The sequence below is a fragment of the Bos taurus genome, chromosome 13 (genome assembly GCF_002263795.3).
Source record: "Bos taurus isolate L1 Dominette 01449 registration number 42190680 breed Hereford chromosome 13, ARS-UCD2.0, whole genome shotgun sequence".
Lineage (NCBI taxonomy): Eukaryota > Metazoa > Chordata > Mammalia > Artiodactyla > Bovidae > Bos > Bos taurus.
The window spans coordinates 46,378,237-46,391,752 of record NC_037340.1 but is presented as its reverse complement, the minus strand read 5'-3'; the positions used below and the strand labels follow the sequence as shown (position 1 = coordinate 46,391,752).

The 13,516-nt window shown below is 46.7% G+C and overlaps 1 protein-coding gene and 2 pseudogenes across 2 annotated transcripts in view; 2 read left to right on the top strand and 1 right to left on the bottom strand.

Moving 5' to 3' along the window:
- The window catches only part of LARP4B (La ribonucleoprotein 4B), a 91,297-nt gene extending 88,860 nt beyond the window's left edge, over positions 1 to 2,437 (bottom strand). Inside the window, exon 1 of one of the 2 annotated variants that reach the window (XM_025000382.2) lies at positions 1,575 to 2,437. The gene's annotated coding sequence lies outside the window, so the exon portion shown is untranslated. Of the gene's footprint in view, positions 1 to 875; positions 1,140 to 1,574 lie in introns of those variants that run through there. The other variant, XM_025000381.1, reaches the window with a different exon arrangement.
- Positions 2,438 to 9,170: 6,733 nt separating this feature from the next.
- LOC107133051 (small nuclear ribonucleoprotein G-like) lies at positions 9,171 to 9,489 on the top strand (annotated as a pseudogene).
- A 2,713-nt stretch (positions 9,490 to 12,202) lies between these two features.
- LOC112449439 (uncharacterized) lies at positions 12,203 to 12,292 on the top strand (annotated as a pseudogene).
- The last annotated feature ends 1,224 nt before the right edge of the window (positions 12,293 to 13,516 follow it).

Genomic DNA, 13,516 nt, shown 5'->3' with positions numbered 1-13,516 from the left:
CTATCTCAAAAGCATTTTATATACTTAACACAAAATAAGAGACCAGATAAATATCTCATTTCCCTGCACAGTTCAGGGAAATCTTCGCGTTCCTTCAGTTCTCCAAAACTTCAAGCTTCCACTTAACATTTAGGGCAAGTTACAGCGCAGCCAAGCAGAGGGTCTCGAACGCACAGGATAGCTACTCTACAGAAAATCTTCTCAAGTTTCAACTCAGCCTAAATTAAAGACCATTTTACGTAGAAATGAGGGGGAAAACAAGATGACCTGCACGGAAAGTTGCAATACAAAATTACAGTGAAGTCTGAACAAGTCTTAAGTTTTACGTTCTGATTGGACACGACTGAGAAGCAGGTGGTAAGAGACTCCCGACCTGCCCCTTCCTCGAGCACAGGGCATCTTTAGAATTTTTTTCCCATTTCTTCCAGAGTGTGCGTGTGCTCAAGCCTCTCAGAGGAGAGTGGGCGCGTCCCAAGCACACCCAAAGCAACAGGATTCCACTTCCTGGTCCGAGGGACCCGGGCCCTCCCCGCCCGGCCGGCCGCGATCCCGGGCCCGGGCGGAGGGCAGGGCGAGGCCGCCGCAGTGCGGGCTGGACGGCTGCGCTGCCCGGACCCTGCCCCGGCTCCCAAGACCTCAGCACGGCCCTGCCCGGACCCAGCCCTGCTCGCCGCCCCGACCCGGCCCCGGCGCGCACCCAGGCCCCTCGGCCCGCGCCCCGGCCCGGCTGCGCCAGCCCGGCCCTGCCCGGCCGCGTCCTCCGGGAAGATGGCGGCCCGTGACAGGCGGGCGCGGCGCGGGTCCGAGGCGGCGGCCGGGTGCGGCGCGGCGGGAGCGTGAGCGGGGAAGAGCGGCCCGCCCGCCGCCGCGCTCACCTGTCAGCGCCGCCGCCGCCGCCGCCCGGCCGCCGACCGCCGCAGCCCCGGTGCCCGGCGACCGCGCCACACGCGGACGGGCTGTGAGGGAGGGGCGGGAGCAGGGGCGCGGCCGGCCCGGACGAGCGGCGGGGGTCGGAGCGGCGCGGGCTGACGGCGGGACAGCAGCGGCTCCTTCCCGTTTCAGGCCGAAAAGGTCTCAACCTCGCGACTCCAGCGCCCCAACGCTCCTTCCCGTTCGCATGAGAACACACAGCTCCCGCTTCCGGGACCTGCCGGAAGTCCCTCCCCTCGCGCTCGCGCGCCCGCTACTCCCCACTGGGTCCGCCGACAGGCGCTCGGCGCCCTTACGTCATGTCGACATGGCGTCTCGATTGGCCTAGCGCGGCGCCGGGTCCGCCTCCTCCTCTAGGCCTCTAGGCGCGCGTGCCCCTGCCGGTGGCTCCTGTGATTGGTGGGGGCGCGCACGCAGGCCCGCCCCGCGCACGTAGCCCCCGCCCCAGCCCGCGCACGCTGTCTGCTCAGCCCCCCGCCTCAAGCTGAAGGAGGCGCGTCAGCTGGGGTCCCTGACTCCGCCCCTTTCACTCAGGGACCCTGACTGCCGACGCCAGTCACCCTAGGGCCCTGAGCCCGCCCCCGCCCCCGTCAGTAGAGGGCCGCGACCCAAGTGCCCCTCGGCCCCGGACCCCGGCTCCTCACCCTCTCCCCGAGATCAGACTCCGCTCCGAGACTGTACGGCTGTCCGGTGGTTGGGTCAGGAAAGACCCCAAAGTGCGCTCTAGAGAAGGGGAAGGCGGCGCCCACTGCCCGTCAGCCGGCTACGTTCTCCGCGCTTTCAGAGAAAATGCCGAAGACTGGGGACGTCTTCCCAAACCCGAGCTGGTGCCACCTACCCAACCCATTCTGAGGGGAGGGGAAACAAAGTGAAGTGTGTTCACCGGTTTTAAGCCTGATTGCCTGCGTGCCTGCTGCGCCTGGCCGTGCTTTGTGCAGACACGCTTGCGGCCTGAAGCCTGCTCAGGGTCCCCCCGACCAGCCTCACCCGTGCACCAGCGCCTCTTAGCTTTGCCTTTTGAGGGCCCAGACACCCACAAGGCGCGCCTCCGACTTCGACGTCAGGTCTGGGAAGATCACTTATCGACAACCGGTGCTGGGCGCTGACTTTCTGCTTTGGGATACGTTGTCACACCCCTTCTGAGAAACTTGCCATTTCACTAGTGCTACTCGTGGCAATGTCCCTAAGATAATCATGTAAGACAGAGTTCCTCTAAGATTCAAAGCATGTGTCAATACATATTTCAGGAGGAGAAAGTCACCTTTGGAGTTCACTTTCCAAGAGAACCTGTTGCCTACGTTGCGGAGCCCTTCTGAGGAACCTCTACATGGGACCTCACAGACTGGGGCCCAGGAAGTCATCCCCAGGCGCGGTGATGTGGTCCTCCTTTGAAAACCCGGGAACCCTCCGAAGTTGGCAAGTTAGATCTCCATTTTGTCTGCCTGTGTCTGCGTCTGGCAGAAATTTTGATGCACCGATAAATTCCTGTACAAAAGAGATTAAAGGATAGGAGAATGCTTTATATTAAAATGACGTCTCTTACTTTCCATTAATGTTGTGTGATCCCAAACAATCAAAACTGGCTTTTTTTTTTTCTTGTGTGATTATCTTAACCTGTACTTCAAAAGAAGCACCCATTTTCACCTTAGGGTGTGAGGTTAAATATACCACAGTGAATTTTTATGGCATTTCTACTTAGATAAGATCAATTTTTTAAAAAACCACCTCTCATCTAAAACAGTTACAAGTTCTACCTATTCTATCCAAAAGCTGTTTCCTTTTCCCGCGTTTGGTGGTTTTGCCTGCTATTACTTCTCTCCCAGTTAGTTTTAGTAGCCTCACAGCTGATCTTACCCACCATTCACCATGCCAGCTTACTTTTCCTTTAAAACCATCCCCCTCTGAGTTGAGACTTCTTGGTTGCCCCAGAGGGTGAAGTCCAAATTATCTTTCATGGGCTAGCACACCCTTCACAAGCTAGCTCACAGTACCCCCCCCCCTTTTTTTTTTCTTGCCCTAGGGTTAGATACCGTAACCTTCAAATCACATTCTCTTTAACAGGCATTTTTGAAGGCCTTGGGGTAGTCTCTGGGTGTGAATATGAATGACACACAGGCTTTACACTCTATGACCCTACCGTTTACTAAAAGACCAATCAGCAGGTAGTCACCGGAGTGTGCTAAGTCCTGTTAGGGAACAGAACAAAGCGAGGAGCACTAGTTCTAGAGTGTTTGCAGTTCACGAAGTTTTGAGTGGAGTGTCTTCATTCCTGAGCACGTTGGTCTTTTGGTGTCCTTCTGCTTCCACTTCTGGTAAAGTCTAGCTTATTTTTCAAGTTACACAAGTGTCAATCATTTGTATATTTTCCATTCAGAAAATTGATTTCCCTCCTGGGCCCTGGTAGCCCTCACCACATCCCTGCTGTACTCAAGGTCTGTGCCAAGTGCTGGGGAGATGCCCCAGGGCAGCACCGACCATAAGACAGATGAACAGATAGCAAGGGATAAAGAGGAGTAAGGATTACCATGGTATGTGCACGGATTGCCCAGGTAGCAAGCACACAGGAGGGTCTGCAGCCAGCTTGGGAAGGAATCAAATAAAGAGATAAGTAGACCAAGGCCAAAGAGACCGCAGTGGAGGGGCTGTCAACACAACTTCCAGCAGGGAGAGAGGACATAGTTGAACATGACAAAGCATGAAACCAATCTGGTAAGGTGGGTGGAAGGCATGGGAGTCTGGAGGGGTAAGCATGGTAAGAACCCCAAGGGTCTTCTAAACCGCTTAGGATGTTTGAATTTGTTAGTGAGTCAAGATTTTTATTAGGAGACAAAAGAGGGCTTGTAAAAGGTTTTAAGTTCACAGAGAATCTCTGGCCCCAAAAAGTCATTGAAGTAGAAATGCAATAAGGAACTAACTTAGTCAAATTAGATGGAACTATCAAACTGAATATGACAGTAACACATTAGAATGCATTGGGAAATAAAAGATTGCATGAGTTCTTACTAAATAGAAATAAATAAGTAAGTAAAAAAAGTGATAGAGATGCAGAAGAAAAAGGGAAAGGTGTTCCTTAGAGTAGAAGGCTGACTAATGAATGGAGAAGGAATTAATTATTTTTTAAATTACCATGTTGCAACTATGGTAGCATTTATTCTGGCAAGAGTCATCAGTGAATGCTGAAAATCAGTGAGTAAAAAGTTGTGTATGCCATTTCATGGCTTTTTAGTTGCTTATAAGTTATTGATTTCAAAGGGGGAAAAGGTATTTTTCCAGTTAAACATGATGGTGTTATCACTCACCTAGAGCCAGACATCCTGGAATGTGAAGTCAAGTAGGCCTTAGGAAGCATCACTAAGAACAAAGCTAGTGGAGGTGATGGAATCCCAGTTGAGCTATTTCAAATCCTAAAGATGATGCTTTGAAGATGCTGCACTCAATGTGTCAGCAGATTTGGAAAACTCAGCAGTGGCCACAGGACTGGAAAAGGTCAGTTTTCATTCCAATCCCAAAGAAAGGCAATGCCAAAGAATGCGCAAACTACCGCATAGTTGCACTCATCTCACACACTAGTGAAGTAATGCTCAAAATTCTCCAACCTGGGCTTCAGCAATATATGAACCCTGAACTTCCAGATGTACAAGCTGGTTTTAGAAAAGGCAGAGGAACCAGAGATCAAACTGCCAACATCTGCTGGATCATGGAAAAAGCAAGAGAGTTCCAGAAAAACATCTACTTCTGCTTTATTGACTATGCCAAAACCTTTGACTGTGTGGATCACAATCAACTGTGGAAAATTCTGAAAGAGATGGGAATACCAGACCACCTGACCTGCCTCTTGAGAAACCTATATGCAGGTCAGGAAGCAACAGTTAGAACTGGACATGGAACAACAGACTGATTCCAAATAGGAAAAGGAGTATGTCAAGGCTGTATATTGTCACCCTGCTTATTTAACTTATATGCAGAGTACATCATGAGAAACACCGAGCTGGAAGAAGCACTAACTGGAATCAAGATTGCCAGGAGAAATATCAATCACCTCAGATATGCAGATGACACCACCCTTATGGCAGAGTGAAGAACTAAAGAGCCTCTTGATGAAAGTGAAAGAGGAGAGTGAAAAAGTTGGCTTAAAGCTCAACATTCAGAAAACGAAGATCATGGCATCTGGTCCCATCACTTCATGGCAAACAGATGGGAAAACAGTGGAAACAGTGACTGACTATTTTTTGAGGGGCTCCCAAATCACTGCAGATGGTGATTGCAGCCATGAAATTAAAAGATGCTTACTCCTTGGAAGGAAAGTTATGACCAACCTAGACAGCATATTAAAAAACAGAGACATTACTTTGCCAACAGAGGTCCGTCTAGTCAAGGCTATGGTTTTTCCAGTGGTCATGTATGGATGTGAGAGTTGGACTATAAAGAAAGCTGAGCGACGAAGAATTGATGCTTTTGAACCGTGGTGTTGGAGAAGACTCTTGAGAGTCCCTTGGACTGCAAGGAGATCCAACAAATCCATCCTAAAGGAGATCAGTCCTGGGCGTTCATTGGAAGGACTGATGTTGAAGCTGAAACTCCAATACTTTGGTCATCTGATGCAAAGGGCTGACTCATCTGAAAAGACTCTGATGCTGGGAGGGATTGAGGGCAGGAGGAGATTGGGACGACAGAGGATGAGATGGCTGAATAGCATCACCGACTCAAAGGACATGAGTTTGGGTAAACTCTGGAAGTTGGTGATCGACAGGGAGGCCTGGCATGCTGCGGTTCATGGGGTCGCAAAGAGTCGGACATGACTGAGTGACTGAACTGATCTGAACAGTGGATAAATATGATGGACCCTATCTTAACTGAGGGGTGAAAGTTGGCATCTCCTGTAATGGTGCCCTGCTGACGTCACGTGATATCGGTAATGTCATGTTCCAGTCAAGCCACAAACTAACCATGATGGATAATCACAAACTCAAACTGAAGACATTCTACAAAACTGTCAGTCTTCAAAAATATGAAGGCTGAGGACTTCCCTGGCAGTCCCTGGTTAGGACTCTGCACTTTTGCGCTCAGACAGCTAGGGTTCAACCCCTGATCCAGGAACTAAGATCCCACAGGCCTCACGGTGCAGCCATAAAAGGCAGCGAAAGGTTGAGGAACTTTTCAAAATTTAAGGAGACTAAGGAGATATGGCAACTAAATGTAACGTATGATCCAGGACTAGATCCTTGATCAGAATAAAATTTACTATAGAGATCATAATTAGAATCTCTATATGGAATCTTCTGATCTTACAATCAAGGTTCAATTTTCCCAATTGGATTTATTTGTAAATTGTTTTGTGGCTCAGTAAGAAGATATCTTTGATCTTAGAAGATATAAACTGATGTATTTAGAGGAGAGGGATCAAGACATCTGCAAGTTTCTCTCAAATAGTTCAGTGGAATACACACATACACACTTACACAGAAAGAGAATATAACAGAACCTTAATTAGTGAACTAGATGTGAGATATGTGTTTGTAACTCGCCTGTAGATATAAGGCTCGTCAAGCAGAGAGTTTTCCTTTAGAGATATATTTGTTGTTGTTTAGTGATCAGTCATGTCTGACTCTTTGCAATCCCATGGACTGTAGCCCTCCAGGTTCTGTCCAGGGAATTCTCTAGGCAAGAATACTGGAGTGGGTAGCCATTCCCTTCTCCAGGGGATCTTCCCCACCCAAATCTGGGTCTCCTGAATTGCAGGCAGATTCTTTACCATCTGAGCCACCAGGGAAGCCCTTAGAGATATACACTGAAGTATTTATGAATGATACTGTATTATGTATATCTAGCATTTGATTCCAAACCATCTAAAGGAAGGTGAAAAGTGAAGTGAAGTCGTTCAGTCGTGTCCGACTCTTTGCAACCCCATGGACTGTAGCTTACCAGGCTCCTCTGTCCATGGGATTTTCCAGGCAGTAGTACTGGAGTGGGTTGCCATTTCCTTCTCTAGGGGATCTGCCCAACCCAGAGATTGAACCCGGGTCTCCCGCATTGTAGACAGATGCTTTAACGTCTGAGCCACCAGGGAAGTAAAGGAAGGTGGTCAGCAGGAATACATAAGAAATAATGGGACAAGCTAGTGTGTTGAAAATTGTTGAAAGCTGGTGATGGATACATGGGGGCTCATGAAACTCTTCTCCCTACTTTTGAATATGTTTTTAAATTCCTCATGATAATAAAAATATGGTGATAAAATGGAGGGTTTCAATTCATTACAAATATTCCATGAGCACGTGTGGCCCAAAAAGCAGTCAGAGAGGAGGACTGCATTTCCCAGGATGTTCTACAGCCCTCCCTCAGGAGGAACAATAGGGCCAAACCTCTGGTTCTGGAAACTGAGAGGTTGGGAGGGTGGGGCAGAGCTGTGTCCACAGGTGCCAGCCCTCAGGGGGAGAAGGCCTGAGGGCCTCCAGGGGAGATCAATTTTGGCAACAGGAGCCATATCTAGAGCGAGTTTCTGAGGAACTTTTCTGTGTAGCGTATGTTGTAACACCCCGGAGCCAGTTCCTAGTAGAGACCTAGTAGATGCTTCTGTAGTTGGATTGTGTTTTCCTTTGACAGTATCTCTGTTCTCAGCCAAGGGTGCTTCCTGTAATGGCGGCTTAAATTCCTACTATTTTTGGCAATATCTTCTGGGATAGTTGACCTACATAGTCCTGTCTGCACTGAGGCAAATGCGTCACTCCAGGCCTCAGAAAAGGTGGTATTTTCACTATGATTGCTGCCTGCCTGTCACTCTCATTGAAAGCAAGATAAGTGGATGAATCATGAGAGACATCCCGTTTGGATGTTTCAGGCAGAGGACTAGACTTAAGAAGCATGTTAAGTGCACGTTCTCCTCAGCCCCACATCCATGTCCCTCAGAGGCATTCCTCTAAGGGGAGGGAAGGTTGCTGTCTAGACACCCCTGTCTCCAGAGTTCTAGACTGTGCGTGGCTGCCACCGGACGCTGCCCTGTGTTCTTCCCTGCGGCTCTCCTGGCTTCCTTGGCCCGTCTCCCCCAGGCCGGAGTTGGCCCCGCACACTCTAGGATGGAGCATGTGTGCCAGGGGGTGCTGTGCTGGCTTCTCAGTAGTCTCCCGAGAAGCGTGCCTCTCACCCCCACCCCCGCTCCAGGCTCCCCTGAGGAGGACCCCTCAGTCCTTTAAAAGCTGGGCAGCTCCTGTTGCTGCCTAGTGGTGATGAGCTGTCAGGGTCAGGGGAGGGAGCCTCTAAACACCACCTGGAGGGGCCTGAGGTTTCCCTCCCGGATTCTGAACTGAGTAGTTTCCTAGGCACACCGAGCCACTCCACCTCTGTGTGTTTCCCTTCTGAGACTCCCTTCTTCCTTCCGGCTGGTTGTCTTCCACAGTTTCCATGACTCAGCCCAGACCCTTTGACCCCTCCAGGAAGCCTTCTCTGAATCCGTGCCCAGCCCCTCCCCGGGGCGTCAGGGCCATCCACGGCTCTGCATCACAGTTCCTGCTGCTTTGAGTAGGAGCACCAGTGTGTGTGGTCGTTTATCTCCTCCTTAGGAATTTCGCAAACGCAGGAACTTCATTCATCCTCATTGTTATTCATCATTCATAGATGTCTGCTGAACTGAACTCGTTCCAGCTCTGCAAGCTCACCCACCAGCCTGTGGCAGGTTTTTGTCCTTTCTCAGTGAGCTGCTTCTGACACTATTCACCACAATGAGTCCAGCAGGCTTGGAATCCTTATCATTTGCACTTTTTTCCCCCCCTAGATTCCATGGTAATAGCAATTTTTGTTTCCTTGTTTATTGGTTTTGATATCATAACATTTGGAGAAGGAAATGGTAACCCATTCCAGTATTCTTGCCTGGAGAATTCCATGGACAGAGGAGCCTGGCAGTTTGCAGTCCACAGGGTTGCCAAGAGTAAGACAAGACTGAGTGACTTAACACAACAACCATCATAACCTTAAATAACATATACTACAGTTGTGTGACTATTTTCCACACATCAGCATTTTCCTCTGGATATATTTTAGTCACTTTGATCAGACTTGGGAGACTGTTTCCTTGATTCGGTTAGCGCAACACTTAAGTCTCATCAGAAGCACAGCCATCACAGTCAGACACAGAACACCAGGCGTGCCGCTGCAGCCTGAGGGACGACTGAAGTTCCATTTGGAGGCATCTTTGAACTCACTGAGCAGACATCACGAGCAAAGCTTACCCTCCCAAGTTGAAGAATCTTATGGATAAAACGTTATCACCGAAATTAAATGGTGGCAGACATGTCCAAGGAATGTTGCAGGGATTTGACCCTTTATGAAACGTGTGATAGATAACTGTGTGGAGGTGGCAACTGGTGGGCAACACAACAGTCCTGGGATGGTGGCAGCACAAGGAAAGAGCGTCACCACGTTAGAAGCCAGGGAAGAAGCACGAACAACGGCTATGTCACCAGCGAGATCAACAGCATGCATCCCCTCTCCACACTTCACTAGGAGAAAAATTGACTCGTGTACATTTTCTTACTGAACTTTTTTGTTAAATAAGCTTTCATAATAGTCATCCAAAAAAAAAAAAAAAACACCACAGCAGGCACCACAGTTGGAGTTGCCACCAAGAAAGTAAGTCTAAACCAGTGTATGTCCATTCTTTTTACCTTCAGTTTCTAAGGGTAACGTCTTCTGACCTTGTACCCTGACTCTGGGTGTATTACCCTCTTTGAATACACAGTCTCCACACATTTGTTAACGTGAACAAATATGCAACACCTACACACATAAAGACAAATATGCATCACAAATTTTTCATTATGTCAGATGTTTCAATTTATCTTTTTCTTTGGAAGTATCTCCTCACATTTAGGATTAAAATATTTTTCTGACAACCAAGTTTCACTGAAGTCCTAGTGAAATAGCCATTATCTTACATATGGGAAAAGTGAGCTAATGCAGAGTTTTCACACTTTTGAAAAAAAAAAGCCAAGGCCCATAATAAGAAATACATTTTATAGTACAGGCCATTATACACACACGCACGTGTGCGCACACACACATACACATACATACACATGAAACCAAAGTTTCATGAAATATTGTTAATGGTGGCACACCTTTGTGAATGTACTTAATGCCACAGATTGTACACTTAAAAATGATTAAAATGGTCAGTTTTATGTTATATATGTTTTAGCACAGTTTTTAAGAAGTTTTATGAGGTAATATTTACCCTTACTTTATGCCATTTTCTTTGATCTCTTCTATTTTTGTTAAGTCTAGTTATCATCCTTTAAGTTGATTTATGACTCACCATGATCACCGCTGGCTGGTGAAATGCTGACCTGAGGACTTGGAAGGTGAACTTGTTCACTCCATTTTCATACAGTTTACTGGGCTGGTGGCTTTTCCAAAGCATTTGAAATAGCTGCTGCTCCAGCGTTGCTTCCTGAAGAACCCATGGATGGAAGAGCCTGGCGGGCTACAGTTCATGGGTTTGCAGAGAGTTGGACATGACTGAGAAACTTTATTACTATTCAGTTCAGTTCAGTCGCTCAGTCACGTCCGGCTCTTTGCGACCCCATGAACCGCAGCACACCAGGCCTCCCTGTCCATCACCAGCTCCCGGAGCCTACCCAAACTCATGTCCATTGAGTCGGTGATGCCATCCAACCATCTTATCCTCTGTTGTCCCCTTCTCCTCCTGCCCTCAATCTTTCCCAGCATCAGGATCTTTTCAAATGAGTCAGTTCTTCCCATCAGGTGGCCAAAGTATTGGAGTTGGAGCTTCAGCATCAGTCCTTCCAATGAATATTCAGGACTGATTTCCTTTAGGATGGACTGGTTGGATCTCTTTGCAGTCCAAGTGATTCTCAAGAGTCTTCTCCAACACCACAGTTCAAAAGCATCAATTCTTCTGTGCTCAGCTTTCTTTATAGTCCAACTCTCACATCCATACATGACTACTGGAAAAACCACAGCCTTGACTCGATGGACCTTTGTAATTATTACTATTACTATTAATAAAAAGGAGTGAGTAAAATCAAGCTAGCAATTCCCTGTATGTGTGTGTATGAAACTGAACTGAAAACTGAAGCATTCACTCAGTGGTGTCCAACTTTTTGTGACCCTGTGAACTATAGCCCATCAGGCTCCTCTAAGATTTTCCAGGCAAGAATACTAAGTGCATTGCCATTTCCTTTTCCAGAGGGTCTTCCCCACCCAGATCTCCTGCATTGCAGGCAGATTCTTTACAGTCTGAGCCACCAGGGAAGTCCATGTGTGTATAAGTCACTATTTTTGAAGGCCAAGTTTGGGGCCATGTTTAGAAAGTATGACATAATTGTATAAATTGTATCTTAACTTGCAAATCTTTCCTTCCTTAATTTGACGTCTGTAAGTATGTGATTCTGTAGATTACTATTTTTATCTTTAGCACTAGAGGTTATAAATGCTGAAGGCATCTTCAGGGATCAGAGAGTTAACAGAAACATGGGGACTGGCTGGGGTGACATAAGGGAGTTTGCCCAGCCTGGAGGCGCTCAGAGTCCAATAAAAACAAACACACAAACTGCTGTGTCCACAGGGGTCTTTATGTAACCCACAGCCTGTGTTTGAGATCTCACTTACACACAGTTGTTTCAAGAGGTTTGACCATGAAAGCCAAGAAGGGAAAAGTAGGTTCCCTACTTTCCCTACTGAACAGTAGGTTCAGGGAGTGACCACGGAGTGATAGGAGAGACTTTTAAGAAGCAGAAAATTGAATACACAGAATGGGAGCATAGCAAACATCACAGCAGTGTTCTGAATTCTTGCAATCCTGGTTTTGGATCTGTAATATTAATACTGATGAGGGTGTTATTTGTAGTTCCTATCAGTAATGTAGAATTTTATCCAGCACTCCATAGTGCTTTTATATAATATTAGTAATTATGACTGCCATGTCTTTACCATTTTGAATGTATAAGATGTTTTCCACTGCGCAGTCTCAGATCCCTAAAATGACAGTGGAATGTCAATTACCATCATTTCCACTGTATAGGTAAGGAAAGGGAACCCAGAGGTGTAAACTAATCTGCCAGCAAGTGGGAATCCAGACTTCCAGACTCTGTACGTTTTCCATCGCCCCATACTGTGTTCCGCATCTCTGTCCACAGAATGGAGGTCCAATCATGCAAACCTCACATCTCACTAGGTGGAAATTTTTTATGCTATACCTTACCTAATGTGGCAAAGTGGAAGACAAATAACTTTCTATATAAAGAAGCAATCAAACTTGCACTTGCTTCAGCAGCACATATACTAAAATTGGAATGATACAGAAGCTTTGCCCAAGGATGACATGCAAATTCGTGAAGCATTCCATATATTTAGGACCTACTGTATACCACAGGGAACTCTGCCCAATAATCTGAAATGACTATATGGGAAAGGAATCTAGAAGGGAGTTGATATATGCGTATGTACAACCGATTCACTTTGTTGTACACCTGAAACTAACATTACATTGAAATCAACTATACTCCAATAAAATTTTTTTAAAAACCTACTGAAAATTGTTATAAGAAAAAAAGAAAAAGAATCAACCAGGCTTATTATAATACTCTCTGATAAAATTTAGTCAGACTGTGACATCTATGCTCAGAGGAGAATAGCTTCATTTCTACTAGAAGAAAATGGGGTCCCCTAGCCCTAAGCACACCTTCAGATGAATCGCAGCCCAAGCTCACTTGTTGACCCAGCCTCCTGAGATGCCCAGCCTGAGAACTACCTACCTATGCCTCTTTCACGAGCCTGACTCCTTTTTGAAATGGTAAACTGGAACTGACAGGACCTAACAGAAACAGAAGAGATTAAAAAAGATGTGGCAAGAATACACAGAACCAAACAAAACCACAAAGGGGTAGTCACTAACCAGAGCCAGACATCATGGAATGTGAAGTCAAATGGGCCTTAGGAAACATTACTATGAATAAATGGGCCTTAGGAAACATTACTATGTGACAGAATTCCAGTTGAGCTATTTAAAATCCTAAAAACGATGCTGTTAAAGTGCTGCACAAAATATGTCAGCAAATTTGGAAAACTCAGCAGTGCCACAGGACTAGAAAAGGTCAGTTTTCATTCTAATCACAAAGAAGGACAATGCTAAAGAATGCTCAAACTACCCATACAACTGGACTCATTTCACATGCTAGTACAGTTATGCTCAAAATCCTTCAAGCTAGGCTTTAGCAGTACATGAACCAAAACGTCCAGATGTATAAACTGGGTTTAGAAAAGGCAGAGGAACCAGAGATCAAATTGCCAACAATCATTGTATCATAGAGAAAGCAAGGGAATTCCAGAAAAACATCTACTTCTGCTTCACTGACTACGCTAAAGCCTTTGATTGTGTGGATCACAACAAACTGTGGAAAATTCTTAAAGAGATGGGAATACCAGACCACCTTACCTGTCTCCTGAGAAACCTGTATGCAGGTCAAGAAGCAACAGTTAGAGCCAGACATGGAGCAATGGACTGGTTCAGAATTGGGAAAGGAGTGACAGCTGGATACTGTCACCTTGCTTATTTAACTTCTATGCAGAGTACATC